The sequence below is a fragment of the Manis pentadactyla genome, chromosome X, assembly GCF_030020395.1.
Source record: "Manis pentadactyla isolate mManPen7 chromosome X, mManPen7.hap1, whole genome shotgun sequence".
NCBI classification, from domain to species: Eukaryota; Metazoa; Chordata; class Mammalia; order Pholidota; family Manidae; genus Manis; species Manis pentadactyla.
This window is the reverse complement of record NC_080038.1, coordinates 10,812,392-10,839,288: the sequence shown is the minus strand read 5'-3', so window position 1 is coordinate 10,839,288 and position 26,897 is coordinate 10,812,392. Positions and strand designations below refer to the sequence as shown.

Genomic DNA, 26,897 nt, shown 5'->3' with positions numbered 1-26,897 from the left:
AACAGTGGATACAGTACAGCAGCCAGGATACATCTATATCTGCGAGAACACACCATCACACGAATGGGTTAAGATACAAGCCACAGCCCAGTGGGACCCGAACGCTCCCCCACCCCAGACCCCGGAGTGAAGAAAGGAATCAGGGCAGGAAGGGAGAGAAAGCCCAGGGATGCTAAACAACCAGCTCTAGAAATCTGCACCAGGAGCTCAGACACATGATGCACGGGGTGCTGGATATTCGAGAAACGGAAAAGCAAAACCTGCAAGCAGGTCTCCGCAAATGGTGCGCCCCTGGGACAAAAGAAAAATGAGTGCTTCTTGCAAGTCTTAAAAGGACAGGGTCCCCACAGTTGGATGAAGTCGTCCTGGCACACTGAGCACAGCACCTAGGAATCCTGGGGACCTAACCCCTTGGGTGGCAGCACAGCTCTGAAGCCCCTCATGGCTATAAGCAACCTGCCTGTCGTTCCCCTAACTGGTGCAGTCGCTGACACACCAGCCCAGTAGTGGGAGAGTAGCAGCGTGCGCAGGGGGCAGCAGTGCCAGATGTGCTTGGGAGCGTCCTGCATGAGCCCAGAGTGTCAGCGGCTGAGCAGCTCACGGCCAGCCAACGTGAGCCAGCGGTGGTGGTGACAGAGCGGCCCACACAAGCCCACAGTGGCAACGCCATAGGGGACCAGAAGCAGCCCGCAAGAGCACAGGACGGTGCCAACTGAGCAGCCCGGCAACACCAGTAGCAGCGGTGCCAGAGGGGCATGGGAGTGGCTGACGGACACCTGTGGTGGTGCCAGAGGGTCCCGGGAGCAGCCCGAGGGAGCTGGCGGCGGCAGAGGAGGATCAGCCCAGGAGCAGCAGTGCCCCCAGCAGCTGCCCAGAATCTCAGCCTGGTGCACAGCCGCCCAGGCCAGACCCAAAGGCTGTTACAGGTGCACAGCCATCTGGCAGGGGCACCGTTTTCTCAGGAGAGAGTATGGGGCATGCCTGCCACACCCCGCAGGACCTGCGCTGCTCTAACAGAGACCCTCTCCACAGCAGCTTAGGCAATTAACCCAGTGGATGCTCCAGGAGTGCGGGTAACTGACACAGGCAGCACATAAGCACAAGGCATCCAGCAAGCAGGAAAGGACTTTCTTCTCACAGCTGACACACCTGCACCCTGCCTACAGTCACTGCTATCACCATGAAAAGGCAAAAAAAATTTAGTCCAGTCCAAGATAGTTCAAACAACACCTGAGAAACGATTTGCAGAGGAAGACCTAACCAGTCTCCCTGAAAAAGAATTCCAAATAAAAATCATAAACATGCTGACAGAGCTGCAGAGAAATATGCAAGAGCTAAGGGATGAAGTCTGCAGGGAGATTACAGAAGTGAAACAAACTCTGGAAGGATTTATAAGCAGATTGGAAAAGATGCAAGAGGCCATTAATGGAATAGAAAACAGAGAACAGGAATGCATAGAAGCCGATGCAGAGAGAGATAAAAGGATCACCAGGAATGAAACAATATTAAGAGAACTGTGTGACCAATCCAAAAGGAACAATATCCACATTATAGGGATACCAGAAGAAGAAGAGACTGAAAAAGGGATAGAAAGTGTCTTTGAAGAAATAATTGCTGCAAATTTCCCCAAACTGGGGGAGGAAATAGTTGCTCAGACCACAGAAGCACACAGAACTCCCAACAGAAAGGACCCAAAGAGGACAACACCAAGGTACATAATAATTAAAATGGCAAAGATCAAGGACAAGGACAGAGTATTAAAGGCAGCCAGAGAGACAAAAAAGGTCACTTACAAAGGAAAACCCATCAGGCTATCATCAGACTTCCCAACAGAAACCTTACAGGTCAGAAGAGAATGGCATGATATATTTAATGCAATGACAGAAAGGCATTGAACCAAGGATACTGTAGCCAGCACGATTATCATTTAAATATGAAGGAGGGATTAAACAATTTCCAGACAAGCACAAGTTGAGGGAATTTGCCTCCCACAAACCACCTCTACAAGGAATTTTAGAGGGACTGCTCTAGATGGGAGCACTCCTAAAAAGAGCACAGAACAAAACACCCAATATATGAAGAATGGAGGAGGAGGAATAAGAAAGGAGAGAAAAAAGAATCATCAGACAGTGTTTATAATAGCTCAATAAGAGAGTTAAATTAGACACTAAGGTAGTAAAGAAGCTAAACATGAATCTTTGGTAACCAGAAACTTAAAGCCTGCAATGGCAATAAGTACATATTTTTCAATAATCACCATAAATGTAAATGAACTGAATGCACCATTCAAAAGACACAGAGTAATAGAATGAATAAAAAAGCAAGACCCATCTATATGCTGCTTACAAGACACTCACCTCAAACCCAAAGACATGCACAGATTAAAAATCAAGGGATGGAAAAAGATATTTCATGCAAACAACAGGGAGAAAAAAGAAGGTATCACAGTACTACTATCAGACAAAATAGACTTCAAAACAAAGAAAGTAACAAGAGCTAAAGAAGGACATTACATAATGATAAAGAGCTCAGTCCAACAAGAGGATATAACCATTATAAATATATATGCACCCAATACAGGAACAACAACATATGTGAAACAAATACTAACAGAATTAAAGGAGGAAATAGAATGCAATGCATTCATTTTGGGAGACTTCAACACACCACTCACTCCAAAGGACAGATCCACCAGACAGAAAATAAGTAAGGACACAGAGGCACTGAACAGCACACTAGAAAAGATGGACCTAATAGACATCTATAGAACTCTACATCAAAAAGCAACAGGATACACATTCTTCTCAAGTGCACATGGAACATTCTCCAGAATAGACCACATACTAGGCCACAAAAAGAGCCTCACTAAATTTAAAAAGATTGAAATCTGACCAACCAACTTTTCAGACCATAAAGGTATAAAACTAGAAATAAATTGTACAAAGAAAGCAAAACAGCCCACAAACACATGGAGGCTTAAAAACATGCTCCTGAATAATCAATGGATCAACGACCAAATTAAAATGGAGATCCAGGAATACATGGAAACAAACGACATCAACAACACAAAGCCCCAACTTCTGTGGGATGCAGCAACAGCAGTCTTAAGAGGAAAGTATATAGCAATCCAGCCATATTTAAAGAAGGAAGAACAATCCCAAATGAATAGTCTAATGTTACAATTATTGAAATTGCAAAAAGAAGAACAAATGAGGCCTAAGGTCAGCAGAAGGAGGGACATAATAAAGCTCAGAGAAGAAATAAATAAAATTGAGAAGAATAAAACAATAGGAAAAACCAATGAAACCAAGAGCTGGTTCCTCAAGAAAATAAACAAAATAGATAAGCCTCTAGCCAGACTTATTAAGAGAAAAAGAGATCAACACCCATCAACAGAATCAGAAATGAGAAAGGAAAAATCATGGCGGACCCCACAGAAATACAACAATTATTAGAGAATACTACGAAAACCTATATGCTAAGAAGCTGGAAAACCTAGGAGAAATGGACAACTTCCTATAAAAATACAACCTTCCAAGACTGACCCAGAAAGAAACAGAAAATCTAAACAGACTAATTACCAGCAACAAAATTGAAGCAGTAATCAAAAAAACCCAAGAACAAAATCCCTGGGCCAGATGGATTTACGTCTTAACTTTATCAGACATACAGAGAAGATATAATACCCATTCTCCTTAAAGTTTTCCAAAAAACAGAAGAGGAAGGAATAACCCCAAACTCATTCTATGAAGACAACATCACCCTAATACCAAAACCAGGCAAAGACCCCACAAAAAAAGAAAACTACAGCCAAATATTCCTGATGAACGTAGATGCAAAAATACTCAACAAAATATTTGCAAACCAAAAATACATCAGAAGGATCATATACCATGACCATGTGGGATTCAACCCAGGGATGCAAGGATGGTACATTTGAAAATCCATCAACATCATCCACCACATCAACAAAAAGAAAGACAAAAACCACAGGATCATCTCCAAAGATGCTGAAAAAGCATTTGACAAAATTCAACATCCTTTCATGATAAAAACTCTCAACAAAATGGGCATAGAGGGCAAGTACCTCAACATAATAAAGGCCATATATCATAAACCCACTAACATCATAATGAACAGCAAGAGGTGAAAGCTTTTCCTCTGAGATCGGGAACAAGACAGGGATGCCCACTCTCCCCACTGTTATTCAACATAGTACTGGAGGTCCTAGCCACAGCAATCAGACAAAACAAAGAAATACAAGGAATCCAGATTGGTAAAGAAGAAGTTAAACTGTCACTATTTGCAGATGACATGATATTGTACATAAAAAACCCTAAAGACTCCACTCCACAACTAGTAGAACTAACATCAGAATTCAGCAAAGTTGCAGGATACAAAATTCACACACAGAAATCTGTGGCTTTCCTATACACTAACAATGAACTAATAGAGAAATCAGGAAAACAATTCCATTCACAATAGCATCAAAAAGAATAAAATATCTAGGAATAAACCTAACCAAAGAAGTGAAAGACCTATACCCTGAAAACTACAGGACACTCTTAGGAGAAATGAAAGAGGACACTAACAAATGGAAACTCATCCCATGCTCCTGGCTAGGAACAATTACTTTCATCAAAATGGCCATCCTGCCCAAAGCAATCTACAGATTCAATGCAATCCCTATCAAAATACCAACAGCATTCGTCAATGAACTGGAACAAACAGTTCAAAAATTCATATGGAACCGCCAAAGACCCCGAATAGCCAAAGCAATTCTGAGAAGGAAAAATAAAGTTTTTGGGGATCTCGCTCCCCAACTTCAAGCTCTAATACAAAGTCAATCAAGACAATTTGGTACTGGCACAAGAACAGAGCCACAGACCAGTGGAACAGAAGAGAGACTCCAGACACTTACCCAAACATATATCTCCAATTAATATATGATAAAGGAGCCATGGACGTACAATGGGGAAATGACAGTCTCTTCAACAGATGGTGCTGGCAAAACTGGACAGCTACATGTAAGAGAATGAAACTGGATCACTGTCTAACTCCATACAGAAAAGTAAACTCCACATTGATCAAAGACCTGAATGTAAGTCATGAATCCATAAAACTCTTAGAAAAAAACATAGGCAAAAATCTCATGGACATAAACATGAGTGACTTCTTCATGAACATATCTCCCCTGGCAAGGGAAACAAAGGCAAAAATGAACAAGTGGGACTATATCAAGCTAAAGAGCTTCTGTACAGCAAAGGACACCATCAATAGAACAAAAAAGGTATATGACAGTATGGGAGAATATATTCATAAATGACAGATCCGATAAAGGATTGACATCCAAAATATATAAAGAGCTCACACACCTCAACAAACAAAAAGCAAATAATCCAATTAAAAAATGGCAGAGGGGCTGAATAGACAGTTCTCTAAAGAAGAAATCCAGATGGCCAAGAGGCACATGGAAAGATGCTCCACATCGCTAATCATCAGAGAAATGCAAATTAAAACCACAATGAGATATCACCTCACACCAGTAAAGATCACTGTCATCAAAAAGACAAATAAGAACAAATGTTGGAGAGGTTGTGGAGAAAGGAGAATCCTCCTACACTGCTGGTGGGAATGTAAATTAATGCAACCATTGTGGAAAGCAGTATGGCGGTTCCTCCAAAAACTCAAAATAGAAAAACCATTTGACCCAGGAATTCCAGTCCTAGGGATCAGTAAAACAAGAGGATATAACCATTATAAACATATATGCAACCAATACAGGAGCACCAACTTTCCCCTTATTGGAAAGTTACCACTAATACTTTAGCTTGGGTGAAGGGCTCTAGTTGGGATTGTTATCCGATCACGTTCTGGAATGTTGTCAGACCGGAACCTGTTGGTCTCTTTATCTCGTTTGGAGAGGCCTGAGCTTGTCCATCAGACTCACCCCTTCCCCTGATGCCTGCAGCCTAACACTTTCCTCACCCTAAAGGATCACCTCGGACACTCCCCATGTCCTGTACTTCATTTGGGACATTGTGTGAAGATGCTACAGGCTTCAACTTACTGTGAGAGACAAATTCAAAGCAGGAATCAACTCAGTTAAGTGATGACTGAATATGGCATAGTAAAGGATAGGAGTATTTGCATGCTTTGGGAGTTTTGGGGGAACATGCTCTCCTGTTCTGGAGTTCCAGAGCCACACTTTAGGGGATGCTATCAACCACACATATATGGGGGACTAACCCGATTTTTCAGCTCCCATTTAGGTACATGAGATGAAAGAGACATTCAGTTAATATATATTCCAACAAAGATTTTTAAGCACCCATGTATCAAACTCTGTATTTGTCAGACAACTCAGTAAAACATAGGCTATGTCCTCAAGGAGTGGATTGGTATTATAATATGATGATAATGGCTAACACTTATTGAGACTTTTGCTAATGCCTGCACTGGGTGCTAAGCACTCTGTCTGTACTATCTCATTAAGTCCAATTGAGACAGGGACGTGGATGTAGTGAGAGTAGGGTGAGGGCCTCCAGAGGGGGCAGGGTGGGATATCTGCAGTCAGAGCAATGTAACTACATACAAGGAAACCCCCCTACTAAAACTCTATGTTAAACATTAAGCTCTAGAATCATTCTTCAGTGACATCAGTTAATGTTCCCCAGATAAAGAAGAGTAGCACATGTTTTATTATGCTAATCATTTGTAACCATGTGTAAGATTCACTTTAGCATACTGAAAGGCCCAGGCCTATGTACTGTCTTTCCTCCTTCAGATCTGACAAGGTGATTTTGCAAACTGAGCAACTAACTTAGCATGCAGACCCAGCTGTAAATGGCATAGTAAAAGGCAGGAAGAATTCCATCTTGAAGATGATACTGCATTTTAACACCCAGGAAGTTCAAGAGGCAAGATTCTTTAGCAAGCAGACAATACCTCAGCCCACCTTGGGGGCTGGGCAGGCAGCCTTTTGATATTCTCCCAGACCAAGGCTCCGGTGTCCCAGAGAGAAATCAAGGCAGGAAATTCCTTACAGTTAAGTTAATTTTAATATTCAGGAACCACTTAACAAGTCCCCACCCTTAAGTTTCTTCATGTTCTTGAAAAATCCTCAACTGCCTATAAAACCCCCTAGACAATGCACCACTATGGACTGTGTTGTCCCCTCCTGGCGTGAGCCGGGAGCTCTGTCTGTTCATTTTATCTCTAAATAAAAGCCTGTACCTTGCTCTCCTACCTTGGCTGTTTGTGAAGCTCATTCTTTGGCTCTGCAAACAAGAACCCCGGCATCACAGTGAGGGAGGTACCATTACTATCCTCAAAGTACAGGTGAAGAAACCAAAGCCTCCAGACTAAGTCACCCAGTTAACTAAGATCAGAACCCAGGATTTGCTGAGTATAGAATCTATACCTTACCATTAAAGTACATGGTAAAAATAAATGGAAAACTTTCTATGGGAATCTAGAAGAAGAAATTACTAGCTTTAGCTACAGAATTCAATGTGGGCTTCATGGAAAAAAAGGGATAATTGGACCAAATTTTAAAAGACAGGTAGCAAAGAAATGCCAGAAAGGGCTTCAACAGAGGCATGAGAGAGCATGAAATAGCTTTGTGTGTTTCAGTGACTTCTGCGTTTAGGGCAATGGCAGAGGTGGGTTTGGTGAGGTGTGTATGAGCCAAATTATGAAAGACAGCACATTCAGGAGGGAGGAGAAATTAACAAATGAGTTTCTTCCAGAATTCCTTGGCACCTCTAGAATGTCAGGCTTCTACAAGGGGGTTTACTTGTGTGGATCTTTACAAATACAGCTGAGTTAATAGGACACACTCAACTACAAGGAGCCAAAAGTTAAGGCAATAATTTGATTTAGAAAGACAATGACTTTTAAAACATACATGAAGCTTGACACTTTGCTGTTGCCTTAAAGGACAATTTTCAAAACCAGTTGTGTTCATTGTTCATGAGAGAGTAACAACCAACCAAATATTAGTTGTCTAATACTGGTAGTTTTTCTTAGGAGTGAGGTAAGCCATACTTTTAAACTATAGGTATTTGTTTTCCAATGCAGAGATTAAATAATATGGTGTTATAGAAGTCTGTATCTGCTGTAACTACTTAGTAGTCAGTCATTAATATTTAGTGAATATTTATAATTTTATTATACATTATATGATTGAGATATATATTACATATCTTACATATGAGTATGTGTGGATGTGTATATATACATGCATATGTGTATACGCATATATACATACATATAATCATATAAGGAAAGAACATGAGTCTGATCAGGACCCTTAATGTGTAATATCAACTAGATGTGTAAGTTTTCTCAAGTCATTTAATTTATCTAAGGTTCTACTTACCTGTGAAATGAGAGGCTTACACTAGATGGATTCTAAGATTTTGAACTATGAAATGAGGAAACCTCTGACTTTGACAAGCTTAAAATTAGTTGAGGACATAGAGCACATCCACAGGAAAACAGATTAAGCCCACAGTAATTTAAAAACAAATCCTACCGAAGGAAGATTTTTTAAAAAAAATCAGAGTTTGGGTAGTTAATAGGTAGGTCAATATTATACCACTAAGAAGTAGAGGAAAGGTGAGTTTAGAAGTTAAATGAGAAAAGGGTAGAAATTTTAACTTAGTAGGTAGAATTGTTGTGGGGGAGGAATATTTTATTTATTTTCTCTACATCATAAAATAACTTATTATCAAGAATACCAGTACATTTCTACTTGAAGTCATATAATGGTCATTCAATTTTTATACCTATTTTGTGTACTGGCTTGAAATCTTCCCAGAGTTAATAGGTTTTATGAATTCTCTAACTCCTTTTAGCTATATCTGGAAGGTGGTATTGGGAAGTTTTTGAAAGGATTTATCAGAAATTATACATAATTGCTGGGTCTGTCACTATGGGGAGCCACATGTAAATATCACCAAGGTTACTACTATAAACAGTCTGATTCAAATTATTGCAAAACATTACCAGATTTGGGTGAGGTTTCTAGAGGAAAAGAGCAGCCAATCAGTCAAGCAGTAACATTTACTTAGTACCCAATGTGTATGAGTTATTGATATTAGGTGTTGCTAAGTAAACAGAAACCAAAAAGCAGAAGAAAAAAAAAACCCAGAAATAATGCTGATGTACAGCAGGTGGTGGTGAATAAAACTGATGGGATGAGAAAGTACTGGTTTTATTTGAGGGAGAGTGGCTTTAGAGAGAGACAAAGAGAGATTTTGAAGAGGAAAGAATATGGAATACAGAATAAGATGGCCTGGGGTCTGAACCCAACTTAGTCACTTAAGTGCAGTCTTGGACAAATATTTAGCCTCAGTTTTCTTCTGTAAAATGTGTATAAGTTTTATAAATACCTTACTTCTTGAAGTTGCAGTGAGAAATCAGTGAAGCAAGGACTTATAAACTGAAAAACAGAAAACATGTTATTTATTGGCATCCAGTGAGGTCCTTGGTCAAACTGTGTGGTTTATTCTCTATTATGCCGTCTCTGCAGCATTTATCCTCCACAGACACCGACTTTTTAACCGCATGTGTCAGCAAGTTTCCCCTTCCTGGACTATGAGCTGTTCAATAGCACGGATTCTGTGTGCTTTTCATCCAGAAGAAACAATGATTCACACACTGTGAGCACCCAGTAAATTGGTTAGTAATAGTGTTTTGCATATGAATAGTTATTTGAACTTTTTAAGGGACTCTCACGTGACACATTCCCGTGTCAAATTCAACTCGCTATTTCTGATGTCATGTCACTGTTTCAAAAGTTGTCAAGAGCTTCTCATTTTCTACTAAATAGAAACTTAACTTTTTAAAATTGAGCTGTATATAATTGATATATAACATTGTATTCTTTAGGTGATTAAAGTTTTTACTCCTATCTAAACCCTAAGGACTTGCTACTCAAAGTGTGGCCACCAGACCCGTAGTACTGGTGCCACCTAGGAGCTTTTAGAAAAGCAGATTCTCCAGCGCCATCCCAGACCTACGAAATGAGCAACTGCATCGTAACAAGATTTCTAGCCAATTCATATACACAGCTTTAGTTTCTAGCTAAACTTGAAGTTTTAAAAGTAAGATTCCAAGATTTTGCAAATAAAAGTAATGGATGTCCAATAAAACTTGAAAACAATGAATAATTTTTTAGTTTATCTCAAATGCTTCAGGGGACGTATTTCAACTTAAAATATATATTGTTTACCTGAAATTCAAATTTTACTGGACTCTGTGATTTAATCTGGCAGTCCTCCGCAGAGTAAGATCTATGTCGCACATAAATTTGAATTCCCCTGCAATAGTAGAGTGCCTTCCTCAACTGCCCAGTATTGTTTGTTTAAGGAATAGTCAGTTGGCCTCTTGAGAACAGAGGTTTCTCTGGTTTTTGCTTAACATTGTACATCGTCAAAGACCAACACAGTACCCTGCACACAATAAAGGACCAGTTAACGTCTCTTTAATGAAAGAATGAATATGTCAAGAGCAATGTTCAGTTAAGGGACTTGGTTTTGTTACATTTTAATGTAAGCCTGAATATTTTTCTAGTAATTAAAAAAAACTTTAAAGAACCTCTATTCGTACACTTTTTCACATTTTAGCTGGTAGTGTTCAGGGCTTGATGGGAACATAATCGAGGGCTCAGAATGTACTCCGTCGCAGACCGAGTCAATACGGTCGTCGGAGAGCAGATTCCCACACTCAGGATTCTGGCGTGCCCGCAGCGGACAGCAGGCGACACCTCCCCCTTCCCGGGCCAAGGAGGTGGCCGCGCACAGCCGCGCTCCGGCCCCCAGAGCCCGGCCGAGGGAGGCGGGGCTCCCGGGGCGTGTGCGCGGCGGCCTGGGCTGCGGGCCCCTCCCCAGGCGAGGGCGCGTGGCGCCGAGTACCGTCCGGAAAGGGGGACGTCAGGAGGTCGCCGCCGCCGTTTGTCACCATGAGGGAAATGGCGGATCTGGAGGAGCGGTTGTCTGATGAGGAGAAGGTAAGAGCCGTGGGGGCGGCGGAGCCCGTCTGTCCGGAGCCGGCAGAGCCCCGGCGCATCTGCCCGGAACGGGGCTGGAGAAAGGCACTGGTCTGCGCGCTCAGCCGCCCTTCCTCCCTCTGTGCTGCGCCCTAGTGCCTGCCCCTGTCAGCCACCCGAGGCCCCGCGCGGGGGCAGCTCTGCCGGGCCTGCTCGCTCCGCTCCTTGTAGCGTGTGTGCTCCGAAAATAGGAAGTGGAAGCCGGGCGGCGGCGCCTGGCGCAGCGGGCGGGGCAGGGGGCGGCGAGCGCGGCACCGCCGTGGTCCCGGTCCCTCCGCCGGGCAGCAGGGCCCTGCGCCGAGTGTGGGGACTGCGAAGCGCTCTGGTCGGCCTGCGAGCGGCCCAAGGGCAGGGCTCAGCCCCACGGCCTGGCTGGGGAGTGTAGCCGGGTGGGGGTTAAGAGGGCAGAAGTCGCTTGGAAAGCAGGCCTTCACTTCTCCCCGAAGCAGAATGCTTCCTTTCCTGTTTGCGCTTTTTTCCTTGCCCGTGAAAGTCTCTCCTGGTTTTTTTTTTTTTGCTTAAGTCGTAGGCTTTGCATGTCCCGTGTTCCGTGCGAGGTAGCAGAGTTGCTCACAGAAAGCTCCCCCCACGGCATAGTTGTTTCCGGCCCAGGTTGTCAGCAGCCCCCCTGAGGGCCGATTTGGTGGCGCCCCGTCGTCCTCGTTGGACTTCTTCCGGAGGAGGGAGATTGTGTGGCTGCTTTCACTGTATCTTAGATGATGTGACAGCATTGGAACCAAGTGAACGACTTAAATTCTCAGGCATTTAAAATAAGAAACCTGATCATTGAACTACTTGTCTCTTAATCGCAGTTTTCATTTGGGTGTGAGGCCCCATTCCCCAATACAGGGGAGGGGACCCTACTTATTTTGAGTATTTCCTGGAGTGAACCTTGACGTTTCTCAGACGCAGCAGTAACTGACATACTCTGAATAAGATAGTCACAGCTTTTGATGTGTCCACACTTAATTTAACAACGTTCATGTTTTAAGAGTTCTAAAGCAGTACAGTGAAACACAAACACATCGTGGTGTTTAAGAAATCCTAATGTAAGCCTGATAATATTTTCAGTTGGAATTCTGCCCCAAGTCTCTTTATATTCTGTCTCTTTGCACCGAAATATTTTGTCACCTTCCTCATGTGAATGTGTGGGTCTCATCTTCAATTTTGGAAATCCTTTTCTCAGCTGTTGGGTGAAGGTGATGATAAAACGACACAATTGGGAGAGCAGTAAGGTTGCTCCATGATCCCTAATTCGCGGACCCGATAGGCAGATCCCGTATACACAAAAGTTGGTGTGCAGTATTCACACGTGTAATATTGGTAAATAACCATGAGTTAGTAACTGAAAATTTACACAGGCTCACATGCAAATTCAAAATTAAGTAGTGCCAAAAAGTTTTTAAAAGAATGTTATGTTTTTATTTTACCGTTTTGAAGTGGTGATTAAGTAGATCAAGTGACTAGGAATCAAATTGAGCGAGTACTCAGTGTTCGCCTTAATATAGACCTGTAATGTCTTGTAAAGGCCTAAAGTAGCAAAGTTTTTCAAAATGAGATGACAAGATTCCTTATTATCTGGCACTCCCAGGGTACTAAGTGGGGAGGAGAGTGTCTTACTCTCTAAGCTTGCCCAACATATTCTAAGGGTAGATGAAGGAAAATTCTACTTTAAAGGAATTTGATGTTGTTGTTTTTAGTTCGAGTTTTTGTAAGACTTTTGTGTAGTCATTTACATAGAGATTTCATTGCTATGTCTAGTAATTTAAGAAAAATACTGACCTATCTTCAACTTTTTTTTTGTCATCTTAGTTACCGAAATGTTCTTCTCATCTTTTGGGAGTAGGACGTTAGATATGGGATTAGAAAGGACTTAAAGGTGACATTATTTATTTAGTATTTAAATCATATTACTCTTTCTCCCACCTTGTTTGTAATTTTCAAAAATAAGCTTTTAATACTTACAAGTTTTTGGAATTTTCATTATTGATTGCAGATCTAAGGAAGGGGAAGCTCTTGAGAATTATGTAGTACTATATGCTTCACATATGCCTGGCTCAGTTAGACAATACATAAGTTAATTTGTTGTAAGTTGGGGTAGGTTTTATTACCATTTGAGGGATAAGTAAAATAAGGTTTCAAAAGCTTTAATTCACCCAAAGACATATAAGTAGAAAGTGGCAAATGTGGTATTTAAACCCGAGTTTGACTCCTGTGTGATGCTCCTGTGACAATAAACTACCTTAACAGTTGAAGATAGGAACTGTCTGGGTTTATCTCCTTGTTTTTAAATTGTTGATAGCTTATTTTGAAAAAGAAACAATAGTTCTTTTGTTTTCAGTAAAAATTTTAAATACCAAACATTAAATAGTGTTGGGTTCTAAACTTAGTTTGTGTTTTGTTTTAGACCAAAGTTTATTATTGTTTAACACATTTAAGTTTTTTTTATTAAGGTATTATTTATATGCACTCTTATTATGGTTTCACATGAAAAAAAATGTGGTTACTACATTTACCCATATTATTGAGTGCCCACCCATACCCCAATGCAGTCACTGTCCATCAGTGTAGTAAGATGCCACAGATTCACTATTTGCCTTCTCTGTTAACACATTTAACTTTTATGCAACTAGTATTGTTTCATATATGCCCTAAGTAGAAAGCTTTCATTTTAGAAATTAATGTAGATATCTTTGCTTTTTAAAATCATGTATGTACAACTGCTTTTTGAGGATACCACTATGAAATTTAATAAGCTTTTCACCTTTGGCCACTGGGTTAATAAAATTATCTAAAGAAGCACAATGAAGTTCTTTAGAGTTACTCATTTCCTGTAGCGTACCCCACGGAGCTTTTTACATAGTTACAGAAACTCTAGGCCAAACAGAGTTCAAGTTCTCTATTCATGGGTCAGCTGCATTATACAGTAAAGCCTTTTTGTGAATTTGAAGTTATATAAACTTGTGGTATAAGGCTCAAATGAGAAAAACCATTCCCAGACCCCTCTCTAGGTGAAAAATCCAGGAAATCACTCCAAGCTCCAGGAAAAAGAGCCTTTGTTATTGGTTGGAAAGGAGTCTTTTCCCCCGTCGCTCATTCTAACTTCTCCTAACGATTAGAGGTATCCACTCCTATAGCTTTAATTCTGGTATCTTTGTAGTTATATGTCTTGAGTACATAGTTCAGCTCTAACTACTTTCTTGAGCACTGGTCATACATTTTAATGTGATGGTCCTTTTCCCAGGAGACAAAGAGATGTGTTCAAATGGAACCTGCTGAAAGTCAGTTCATAAACCTCCTCCCCTTACAGCTACACAAGAAGGAGCAGAAATCTGTCTCATCCTGCACATTTTTCCCTTTATTTCTCTATTCCCATTATTCCAGTCATCCACTATGAGGTTTTAAACCTCAGCTTTATTTTTTTTCTCCTTGTGCTCTGTACCTTAAAATCAGTTTCTAAGTCTTTGTCACTTCCATCATCAAAATGTGTCATACACAAGTAATTTATTTGAGAAGTTAATTCATTTATATTATTTGGTTTATAGCCTCTTAGTTGTCCAGATTGTTGTTATTTCTGTTATTAACTACTGTTGTTTAGTAACAAAATTTTACTATGTATACAGAATACAAATTGTACCTGTTCTGTGACTACACAGATAAGGAAGAAATAAAGTCAAAGGAGGAAGAGTAGGGTTAGAAGAATGTATCATACCGGGTCCTTCCCTTCTGTTATATTTGCCACTGCTAGGCTTTTATTACAAAATTCCTAGACTAATACGTCCAATTTCCTGTATCTAAGCCATGTTTTAATATGTCATTTTTGTATTCCCAAACTTACAGTTGCTTGCTCCTCCATCAGTGCCAGCTCTTGAAAATGGTATTCCATTCTAACCTAAATAGTTCTGACTTCCCCTATATATACTGTTGTTTAAGATGCTCTAAATTCAGAGACCTGCATGCTAGTCCAAATCTAGTACCTCAGGTAAATTATTTACTCTCTCAGCCTCAGTATCTTTTGAAATGTGGGGATATAAAGGAAGTATCTCTACTTGAATTGCTGTAAGCATAAATGTTGCCTGACGTATAACAGACACACTATAAAGCATAGCTGTCTTAACTCTGCTCATGTCTTATCCACTTTGAGTGTTGGTACTGCTCCTTGGTAGGTCCCAATTTTTAAAAGGGAAAATCGTAACTCATCCCTCAAGATTTAGCTCAGAAGCTAGTTTAATCTCTCTTCTGAGCATTGTAACACATCATTAGTATTCAGTACAGTTTGCCATAATAGTTACTTGCTTACTTGTCCTTTATTCCCTATTTTATTGAAATTCCTAAGTGCAGAAGTAATGTCATCTTTAGCATCTGTCCTAGACTGCATCTGATGAGTACATTGTTTCGGTGAGTAAATGAATAAGGGAATCAATAATTCACAAAATTAAGAGAAAAAGTAACAGTTTTATGAAAAGTAGAAGTAGCATATAAAGGCAGATTTTTGAAGGAAAATCTAGTATTCCTAAACTTTTCATATCTAAATAGTGCTATAGATTTTAAAGATACAGTCAGATGAAACCCCTGGTGTTCTTTGCGGTACAGGTGGTAAAATTAGCTGTGGTTCAAACGACCTACACATGCTAAATATTCTTTATAAGTAGTTTACGTATTTCTCCATCACTACACAGTCATAATTTGGCTTCAGAAATTTTGTTTGCAAGTAAAAACAAGGTAAGCTGCCATGTGTAAAATCCGTATTATTCTTATTAACCATAAAGTAAATTCAACCAGTAAGCTATTAATGTAGAAAATAGTCATTCCTAATTTCATTCTGTAGATGAATGACTTCTGTCATTGCAGCAATAAAATGTAAAAATTAATACATGAAGCAAAAATTTGATAAATGCTGTACCATTAGTGGAATTTTTCAGACTTTGCACATTAAAGCAAATTTGTAGTATTTTTTTCAGTGCATTTGGGAGCCATCTATATAAAATAAGGATAGATGTGTAGAATTTTGCATTTTAGTGTAAGAACTTGGAATATAAAAACACTTAGAGATGAGAGTACAAAGTAATTTTTAAAGTTGAAAAGAATGTCAGGGAAACTTGACCTGTGGTTTGGTGCTTTGACCCAGAAGCCTCATTGTGTGAAGTAATAATTTATTGCAAGATATTCATGCATATTAAAGAAAAAATAGGTGTTCCATAGAACCACTTGTATTTGTCAAAAAGGTGAATTTTAAAAATTTTATTTTGAAGGTTAGATGTACAGTCTACATTCTTTCTCTTGACATTTATTTACATACTCCATTGTGAATCTAATGCTGAGAACTTTTCCTGCACATTTTAGTTTATAATGTTTCTTTTGATTGACGATGAATGTAAACAGTCTTAGAACTACCTTCCCATTCATTCATTTACCCAAATAATGTATTTTATTGAAATCAATAAAAAAACTCATAATTTTCCATAGTTTAAGATCTCTGAAATCAGGCTTCATTGTGACAAGGCTTATGATATTTAATTGGTAGTATTTTTCCTTTTTTAGTGGTAAATAATATTATGTATCATACTTTGATGGTGGATTAAAATCAGAAAGGATATAGTGCAATCAGGGGATTGGTGGGAGGTGGTTAGTATGGCATCTCCTCACTCATTGTGTTGAGGGCTGTTGGAGGACTTCAGTTAAACTTGGGCTTTTTGTTGTGCTCTGTGCATAAGGGAACATTGTTTTGGGGTGGAGTCTTTAGGGCTTTTTATGTACAATATCATGTCATCTGCAAATAGTGACAGTTTAACTTCTTCTTTACCAATCTGGATTCCTTGTATTTCTTTGTTTTGTCTGATTGCCGTGTCTAGGACCTCCAGTACCATGTTAAATAGCAGTGGGGAGAGTGGGCATCCCTGTCTAGTTCCCGATCTCAGAGGAAAAGCTTTCAGCTTCTCACTGTTCAGTATAATGTTGACTGTGGGTTTATGATATATGGCCTTTATTATGTTGAGGTACTTGCACTCTATTCCCATTTTGCTGAGAGTTTTTATCATGAATGGATGTTGAATTTTGTGAAATGCTTTTTCAGCATCTATGGAGATGATCATGTGGTTTTTGTCTTTCTTTTTGTTGATGTGGTGGATGATGTTGATGGATTTTCAAATGTTGTACCATCCTTGCATCCCTGAGATGAATCCCACTTGGTAATGGTGTATGATCCTTTTGATGTATTTTTGTATTCGGTTTGATAATATTTTATTAAGTATTTTTGCATCTACATTCATCAGGGATATTGGTCTGTAATTTCCTTCTTTGGCGGGGTCTTTGCCTGGTTTTGGTATTAGTGTGATGTTGGCTTCATAGAATGTGTTTGGGAGTATTCCCTCCTCCTCTATTTTTTGGAAAACTTTAAAGAGAATGGGTATTATGTCTTCTCTGTGTGTCTGATAAAATTCCGAGGTAAATCCGTCCGCCCGGGTGTTTTGTTCTTGGGTAGTTTTTTGATTACCGTTTCAGTTTCTTTGCTCATAATTGGTTTGTTTAGATTTTGTGTTTCTTCCTTGGTCAGTCTTGGAAGGTTGTATTTTTCTAGGAAGTTGTACATTTCTTGTAGGTTTTCCAGCTTGTTGGCATATAGGTTTTCATAGTAGTCTTTAATAATTCTTTGTATTTCTGTGGAGTCTGTAGTGATTTTTCCATTCTCATTTGTGATTCTGTTGATTTGTGTTGATTCTCTTTTTCTCTTAATAAGTTTGGCAAGAGGCTTATCTATTTTGTTTATTTTCTCAAAGAACCAGCTCTTGGTTTCATTGATTTTTGCTATTGTTTTATTCTTCTCAATTTTGTTTATTTCTTCTCTGATCTTTATTATGTCCCTCCTTCTGCTGACTTTAGGCCTCATTTGTTCTTCTTTTTCCAATTTTGATAATTGTGATGTTAGACTATTCATTTGGGAGTGTTCTTCCTTCTTTAAATATGCCTGGATTTCTATATACTTTCCTCTTAAGACTGCTTTCGCTGCGTCCCACAGAAGTTGGGGCTTTGTGTTATTGTTGTCATTTGTTTCTATATATTCCTTGATCTCTATTTTAATTTGTTCATTGATCCATTGATTATTTTGGAGCATGTTGTTAAGCCTCCATGTGTTTGTGAGCCTTTCTGTTTTCTTTGTAGAATTTATTTCTAGCTTTATACCTTTGTGGTCTGAAAAATTGATTGGTAGAATTTCAGTATTTTGGATTTTGCTGAGGCTCTTTTTGTGGGCTAGTATGTGGTCTATTCTGGAGAATGTTCCATGTGCACTTGAGAAGAATGTATATCCTGTTGCTTTTTGATGTAGAGTTCTGTAGATGTCTATTAGGTCCATCTGCTCTACTGTGTTGTTCAGTGCTTCCGTGTCCTTACTTATTTTCTGCCTGGTGGATCTATCCTTTGGGGTGAGTGGTGTGTTGAAGTCTCCTAGAATGAATGCATTGCAGTCTATTTCCCCCTGTAGTTCTGTTAGTATTTGTTTCACATATGCTGTTTCACATATGCCCCTGTGTTGGGTGCATATATATTTAGAATGGTTATATCCTCTTGTTGGACCGAGCCCTTTATCATTATGTAGTGTCCTTCTTTATCTCTTGTTACTTTCTTTGTTTTGAAGTCTATTTTGTCTGATATTAGAAATGCAACCCCTGCTTTCTTCTCGCTGTTGTTTGCCTGAAATACGTTTTTCCATCCCTTGACTTTTAGTGTGTACATGTCTTGCGGTTTGAGGTGAGTTTCTTGTAAGCAGCATATAGATGGTTCTTGCTTTTCTATCCATTCTATTACTCTGTGTCTTTTGATTGGTGCATTCAGTCCATTAACATTTAGGGTGACTATTGAAAGATATGTACTTATTGCCACTGCAGGCTTTAAATTCGTGGTTACCAAAAGTTCAAGGTTAGACTCTTTAGTATCTTACTGCCTAACTTAGCTCGCTTATTGAGCTGTTATATATACTGTCTGGAGATTCTTTTCTTCTCTCCCTTCCTATTCATCCTCCTCCATTCTTCATTTGTTGGGTGTTTTGTTCTGTGCTCTTTCTAGGAGTGCTCCTATCTAGAGCAGTGTTTGTAAGATGTCCTGTAGAGTTGGTTTGTGGGAAGCAAATTCCCTCAGGTTTTGTTTGTCTGGGAATTGTGTAATCCCACCATCATATTTAAATGGTAGTCGTGCTGGATACAGTATCCTTGGTTCAAGGCCCTTCTGTTTCATTGCATTAAATATATCATGCCATTCTCTTCTGGCCTGTAGGGTTTCTGTCGAGAAGTCTGATGTTAGCCTGATGGGTTTTCCTTTATAGGTGACCTTTTTCTCTCTAGCTGCCTTTAAAACTCTTTCCTTGTCCTAGATCTTTGCCAATTTAATTATTATGTGTCTTGGTGTTGTCCTTCTTGGATCCTTTCTGTTGGGGGTTCTGTGTATTTCCATGGTCTGTTCGATTATTTCCTCCCCCAGTTTGGGGAAGTTTTCAGCAATTATTTCTTCCAAGATACTTTCCATCCCTTTTCCTCTCTCTTCTTCTTCTGGTACCCCTATAATACGGATATTGTTCCTTTTGGATTGGTCACACAGTTCTCTTAATATTGTTTCATTCCTGGAGATCCTTTTGTCTCTCTTTATGTCAGCTTCTATGCGTTCCTGTTCTCTGGTTTCTATTCTATCAATGGCCTCTTGCATCTTTTCCATTCTGCTTATAAATCCTTCCAGAGTTTGTTTCATTTCTGTAATCTCCTTTCTGGCATCTGTGATCTCCCTCTGGACTTCATCCCATTTCTCTTGCGTATTTCTCTGCATCTCTGTCAGCATGTTCATGATTTTTATTTTGAATTCTTTGTCAGGAAGACTGGTTAGGTCTGTCTCCTTCTCTGGTGTCCCTTTGGTCTTGGTTTGTCTGTACTTTTGTCTTTTCATGGTGATGGGAATAGTTTGCAGAGGTGGAATGAGTGACGGCTGGAAGAACTTCCCTTCTTGTTGGTTTGTGGCCCTCCTCTCCTGGGAGAACAGCGACTTCTAGTGGCTTGTGCTGGGTAGTTGCACACAGACAGGGCTTCTGCTTCCTGCCCGTCTGCTATGGAGTTTATCTCCACTGTTGCTGTGGGCGTGGCCTGGCTTGGGCAGCTGCTCTAAGTGGTGGAGTCACGTTTGAGGGGGAGCGGCCGGGAGGCTATTTATCTCCGTAAGGGGCCTACGTGCTCCCTGCCGCCCAGGGGATTATAGTGCCCAGAGATCCCCGGATTCCCTACCTCTGGATTAAGTGTCCCGCCCTGTCCCTTTAAGACTTCCAAGAAGCACCCGCCAAAACAAAACAACGACCAGAAAAAAAAAATTTTTTTTAATTTAAATATAATAATAAATAAAAGATGGCCGCTCGTTTTTCTTCTCCAGCACCAGCCTCTGGCACCCACTCACTGTCCTTGCTGCCCTGTTTCCCTAGTATCCAGGTCCCTGTGCATGCACTGTGTCTGCGCTCTGGTCCGGATGGCTGGGGCTGTGTGTTCAGAAGTCCTGGGCTCCCTCTCCCTCCCGCTCTGCCTCCTCTTCTCCCGCCGGGAGCTGGGGGGAGGGGCGCTCGGGTCCCGCTGGGCCAGAGCTTGTATCTTACCCACTTCGCGAGGTGCTGGGTACTCGCAGGCGTGGATGTGGTCTGGATGTTGTCCTGTGTCCTCTGGTCTTTATTCTAAAAAGATTTGTCTTTGTTATATTTTCATAGATATATGTGGTTTTGGGAGGAGATTTCCGCTGCTCTACTCACGCCGCCTTCTTGGCTCTGCCCTCAGGGTTTAATTTTTATAAGCAAATAAATAACATCTATCCCATAGCATTTCACTTACCATATGTGACAAAAATTGCAAAGCCTCCAAATTTAAATGATTACCTTCTGCTAGAAACTAAGATGAAACATATGGAAAGCAGTAAACCTCAGGAGAAATATTTAGTTGAACACACACTTCACCAAACACATCCCTCATGTCCCGTGTGAGCACCAACCCTTTGGAAAACCAGTGCAGGTGCCCTGGTTTCTCACTCACCAGAATTCGTCTTCTTCACTGTCACAAGCGAAAGTTTATGATGCAATGAACTATCTAGGGAAGAGCAGACTCGCTCCACTTCCCTCTGGATCAGAGGTACTGGTAAACCAAATTCTGTCCTCTTTTCATCACGCTGAGAAATCCTGTCTCCTCTCCTGCCCCCACCTTAGCGTCTCCTCACCTGCTCTGTAATTCACTCTTAAAGTAACATTGGTTACTCAGGTGGCAAAGTGTATAAGGGCCTCAGAATCTGGGCAGACGAGCTGGAAAAGTGGGAATCTATATAGAAGCAGTTACACTGGAAGCTCTCACACTAAGTGAAGTGGAATTAACTGCATAGTTATTAAAATGCATCCCCTTTAGAGATTCTAGTTTAGAGGGTCTGTGGGAGGGCAAAGGAATCTACATTGTAAACAAGTGTTTCAGGTGATTCTGGTGCAGGGAGTGGATCTGAAGTCCACTTTGAGGAACACAGTTCTACGTAGTGTCATAGACACTAGAGAGACGAGCATCCATCAAAGCGCAGGAAGTATAAGACAGGGCAAAAATATGTGGCACAAGATGGTGGCTGCAGGCACGGGACCAAGAGGTAGGCCAAGGAAGGAGGCATGGAAGGAAGGTGGGACTGCCGGCATTTGGAGGTAGATGACTGCCGAAGTTTAACTCTGCCTGCCCGGCAAGTCTGCTTAGCTCTGCACCTTATGAGGTCCTAACAAAGATGTTGAAATCAACTCTGGATATGAAACATTCATATGGTGTAGAATAGGGAGAAAGAAAGTAGTGGAAGGAGCTAGCTAAAGGACATTGGACTTTTAAAAAAAGTCTCTAAAAACAAGAACATAAGTGATATTTTGAAAAATCACCAGTGTTTTCAAAGTTTCAGATTTAGGGCATTATCTTCAAATTGCAGGCAAAATTCTATCCTTATTTTTCTGAATCATGAACAAATAAGATGATGCTCTTTAAATTACTACCTTTCAATATCTTAACTTCTACATTGTCAGATTCCTGATAAAACCAGTAGCGTGACTGCAACAATGACGATGCAGAAATATCACCCCAAATACAATAATCCAGATGGGCACAGATGGGTCAGTGGGTGGTACAAGAGTGGAAGGAGTTTTTGAAAATTCCAGAGTCTGGTCTTTCAAAAAGAAGACACTGTTGATCCAGTTCATATTCATTCTAAAATACAGTGATTAAAAACAAAACAAGACAGAAAAAAAAAAAGTAACAGAAGGTACAGACCTCTCTCTCCATAATTCCCCCTATCTCTGTAAACAGAGCATCCCCATAGCAAGAGACTTTAGGCTGACTAGACAGTTCAGGAAGGGCAATTGTGCTGTGGTATTCTTTGCATAAGCTGCAGTGCCGGCTGCCGGAGAGATGCTTGTCTATGCATTACTGCCCCCCATTGGCACTGATGTCCCAGAAGTAACAAGAAGTCCTGAGCTTCAGGCTCTGCCCACCAGGTTTTATTTCCTGAGCAGTAGCACCTACATTAAAATGACAGAACTCTGTGTGCGGTGGCTTGCATAAATACCGATGGCCTGAAAAGTGTTTAAAAAGTGAGTGATAAACATGAGAAGAAAAGAAAAACAGGAACGAAAACATGAAGCCAGGAGCAGCTGCAAGTTCATCAATGAGACCTCTCTTTTTTTCTTTTTTCCATTAATTCAAGAAATATTTGCTGAAAACTTACCAAGTAAGATACTGTGTTAGGTGCTGGAGATAAAAGTGAATTGAAAATACCAAGGAGCTTACAGTCTGGAAGGATGGCAGATCAGCCCCTCCACAGCCAGAGTGTGGCGCAAAATGTTCGGTGTGAATGACGCAAATATGGGCACAGTGGGAGCGCAGCCACAGGGGCAAGTAGGGGTTCTTTAGACCAAAGTGTGTAGTGAGCACAGGAACAGAGACATGGTATTATTAATTGTTCAGTAAACTGCAAGTAGTTCCATATGATTAAAGGAAATGGTGTTTTAGGAGTCTGAAAGTCTAGAAAAAATACAAAGGTAAATGTATGAGTTCTCCTGGGGAAAACCTGCATTTTGGGTGATGGTGGCAACTGGGGAGGGATTGGTGGCAGAGATTTATTTGACTGAAACCAAATAAGTGAATTTCTAACCAGAATTTACAAACTAGGTGAGGTGATTTCTTGCAGATATTTTATGGCCTTTACTGAATTCCCACTGGACTGTCTGACTTCATCTACCTCCAGAACAGCACTGGAAAATGGAAATATCATATGAGCCTCATACATGACTTAAACATTTGTAGGAGCTCTGTTTTTTTAAAAAAGGACAAAGAAAGAGTTTAAATTGATTTAAACAATATTTCTGCCCAATATATCTGAGAAAATATAATTTTAACATGTTATCAATATTGAGCTGGTTTGCAGTTTATTTTGTAGTAATTTTTTGAAACTCAGTGTGTACTTTACACTTAGAGCACATCTAATCTTGGACGAGCTACATTTCAAGTGCTTGCTAACCACATGTGGCTGGGAACTACTGGGTTGGACAGCCCAGGTCATGAACCTGACAGTAATGGCTTGAGAATCTCTGCAGACCAGCATCAAGCTATCAAGAAAGACTTCCTCGAGCAAATAAAAATCTGTGCTAAGGCACGATTATTCATGAATGTGAAGGACAGTCGCAGACAGATCATCTACAGCAGGGGATAATTTCAACATACTTTTAATCAATTATGGAATATTTCCTTTTCTCATACCTAATATTGATAATCTGGGAACACAAACCCTTCTGCAAAACAGTAAACCAGTACTGAAGTACAACCCAGAGTAGAAGGAGAAGTTGCTCTGTGTTCTCTGTCTACCTACCCGGTTGGTTAACGCTTTCGTGTTCTATCACCTCTCAGGATGACTAGAAATTGTGGCTCAGTACAGACTAAACCCACCACTGAAATTTCCAGTAAGTGTCAATCACCACGGATGTCTTCCAACCAAATTGGCCTTGAATAAGGCCAGGCCCTCATGACAGCTAAAACAGACATCTTCAGACTGGTCAGTCAGTCTCTCACCTAATTCCACTGGTGGGGACACTTTGGTAGAGAAGGGAAAAAAACCACTGGATGTAGTAACAGTAAGCCTGAGTTCAGGCCCTCAGTTCTTATTTTTCTAGCATGGTGACCTCGGCAAATCAGTTAAATCTCCCTGAGCCTTGATTTCCTCATTTATAAATCAGGGATGATAGTAACTACTCAAAAATGACAGGTGTTGATATTAAATGCCTCAGATGCATAAGAACATGACTTGTGAACCAGAAAATGTTATACAAATACTAGGTAGAATAAGTATTTTTGCTCAACCACATAGATTCTTCAGCCTTGAAATGCCTATATCCTGCTTTCTAGGGACCATTTCTTTCTTCTTGCTCTATCCTTCCCCTGGTATTGTTTCCTTTATTTTCTTACTATCCTGCGAGCTCTGTCCATTCCCTGATACACCCTCACCCTACTGGCCATCCTCACCCCCCAAATAGCTTCTCCTGCTGGGACCTCCAAAACAGACACTTGTTGTGAACATATTCATCTACATCCTGGACCTTCACCTGGAGCACTGACTCTCCCTCCTCACAGTCACTGAAGGCTGGTTTAACCACAGAGCCTTCATTTTCCTTGTAGGCCTCTCAGATCACAGGGATTGAATAAACCCCTTGTCACGGTAAATACAATCTTCCTGATTCTTACTTCCCAAGTAGTGGGTCTTAACAGCTTCCTTAGGGGCAGAGTGCTGAAACAATTCCGTTCAAACCTTCTTGTTCATCAGGCTAAATCACCACCCGCTGGTACAGATGCTCAATGTCTTTGCTTCAGCTAAGTAAAGAGATGACTGCTCACACAAAAACCTTTGGCATTTGATTATATACTCGTTATCTTGAATGTTAATATTTTACAGAGAGCAAATGAGTTCCCTCACTTGATATTTCCCTTGGTAAAGAGAACAATATGCATTTCAGTAACTTGGGAGGAGTCCTTTGTGAGGAGAGTTCTGTGGTTTCAGTCTTTCTTTCTCAGTAAATAGTTTCTTTCCTGCCTCCTTCCTCCAATATACCTTTGCCACCAACATCAATCATGTGTGGGATGTGGAGTTCTGACCCACATAACGTGCCCACTAATGGAAATAAACACACATTGCCTCCTTCCACTTCTGTAAAGAATGCATTTCACTTTTGAAAGGTTGTTATGATCAAGGGAGAAGAGGAGTAGAACTGTCAGTTAAAACTATGAAAAACTTGAAATGGGTTAAAAACTATTGGAGGATCTGGGAAGTGCACTTTTCTGGACAATTTCCACCTTTTATTGTCTTTGAGTTATTTTGCAAATCCACAAATTGTGGAAAATGGATGAAATGTAAATGATTCTTGTGCATAGAAGACCAAGGGAACTGTGTCTGGTGGAACATGGTAGAGTACTGCCCAGTGCAAAGCCTGGGTGGGGCACCTGTTTGTAAATGAACATCAGCATTCCTCAATCACTGTATATGTGTGGTGCCTTGAAGTCTCCTTTGAACTGATTTTATCATTTTGGTAGTTCCCCCATTAATTAATAATAAAAGCCTTGATAGCATTATTTTTAATTTGTATGATAGTCATGATATTGCCTTTTTCCTTTAAAACATATCTTTTAAAAGTAAAGACTGTATATTGACTAAAGAAGGTAAGTCCCTAGAGACCCAAGAAATGTGAATATTTTTCTTGGCTTCTAAATAAAAGTCAAAGGTATGACTTGTCCCTCAAAACGCCTTATACTTGTTAACTCATTTAATCTCCCAACAACTCTGAGAGAGGGGTACCATCATGATTCCCATCTTATAGGTGATAAGAGGAAAGCAAAATGAGGGGAAGTAACTTGTCTGTATTCAAATAGTTAACAAGAGACAAAACCAGAATTAAAAACCTAAGCATTCGGGCTCCAAGACCTGTGTGATGAAGCATCACACAATAGGGCCACACAAAGTGCTGTTACCAAAACATGACACTACCGAATGTTCTTAGCAAACATCAAAAGCAGGGCTTCTCAAGCACAACATGATTGACATTTGGGGTCAAATAATTCTTTGCTGTGAGGGTTGTCCTGTGTATAGTAGGTGGTTAGCAGCACCCCTAATTTCTGCCTACTCGATGTTGGTTGGCCTCCATCCCCCACCAATTGTGATATTGCCAAATGTCTCCTTGGAGGGAACACTGCCGCAGTAGGAAAAGCACAGATCTACACTGACCTCTAATACAAACTAACAAAGTGAAAGCTTTGACATATTAATAAATGAGTCATTGTGAAGCAGAGTGAATTCTTCAAAATCTATGAAAACAGTTGAATTAGTCAACAAGTTGATTTACCAGCACAAGACATATCTAGTGGTGATTAGCTTATGGCTGACTGTATCTCAACAGCAGGAAGGGTGTGGTTTTTTGAAGGATCTGTAACCACAAACCAGAATGACACTCTCTGGGTTATGTTGCAAAGTAGAACATGGGGAATGCTGCAGATGATGGAAAGAAAAAATACATTTAAGGAAATAGTGTCAGATTGCATTAGAACACCCAATCTGGTGTTACTACATCTAAAGACGCATCTTACCTTGAAATGAAAAGTCATGTCTACCATTAAGAAGCTATGTCTTATTAAGAAGAATACAAAATAGGAAATTTCCTTTGTTTCAAAATCATATAATTAGGGATTATTCCTTAACTAAGAATCTACCAAATTAAAAAAGAATTTCTCAGTAGAGACCATTAGGGATCTCACTCTCCATCAGCATTAGCTAACAGCAT

The 26,897-nt window shown here is 40.3% G+C and overlaps 1 protein-coding gene across 1 annotated transcript in view; it reads right to left on the bottom strand.

Moving 5' to 3' along the window:
• CA5B (carbonic anhydrase 5B) overlaps positions 1–26,897 on the bottom strand; it is a 276,577-nt gene that overhangs the window by 56,205 nt on the left and 193,475 nt on the right. The window lies entirely within an intron of this gene.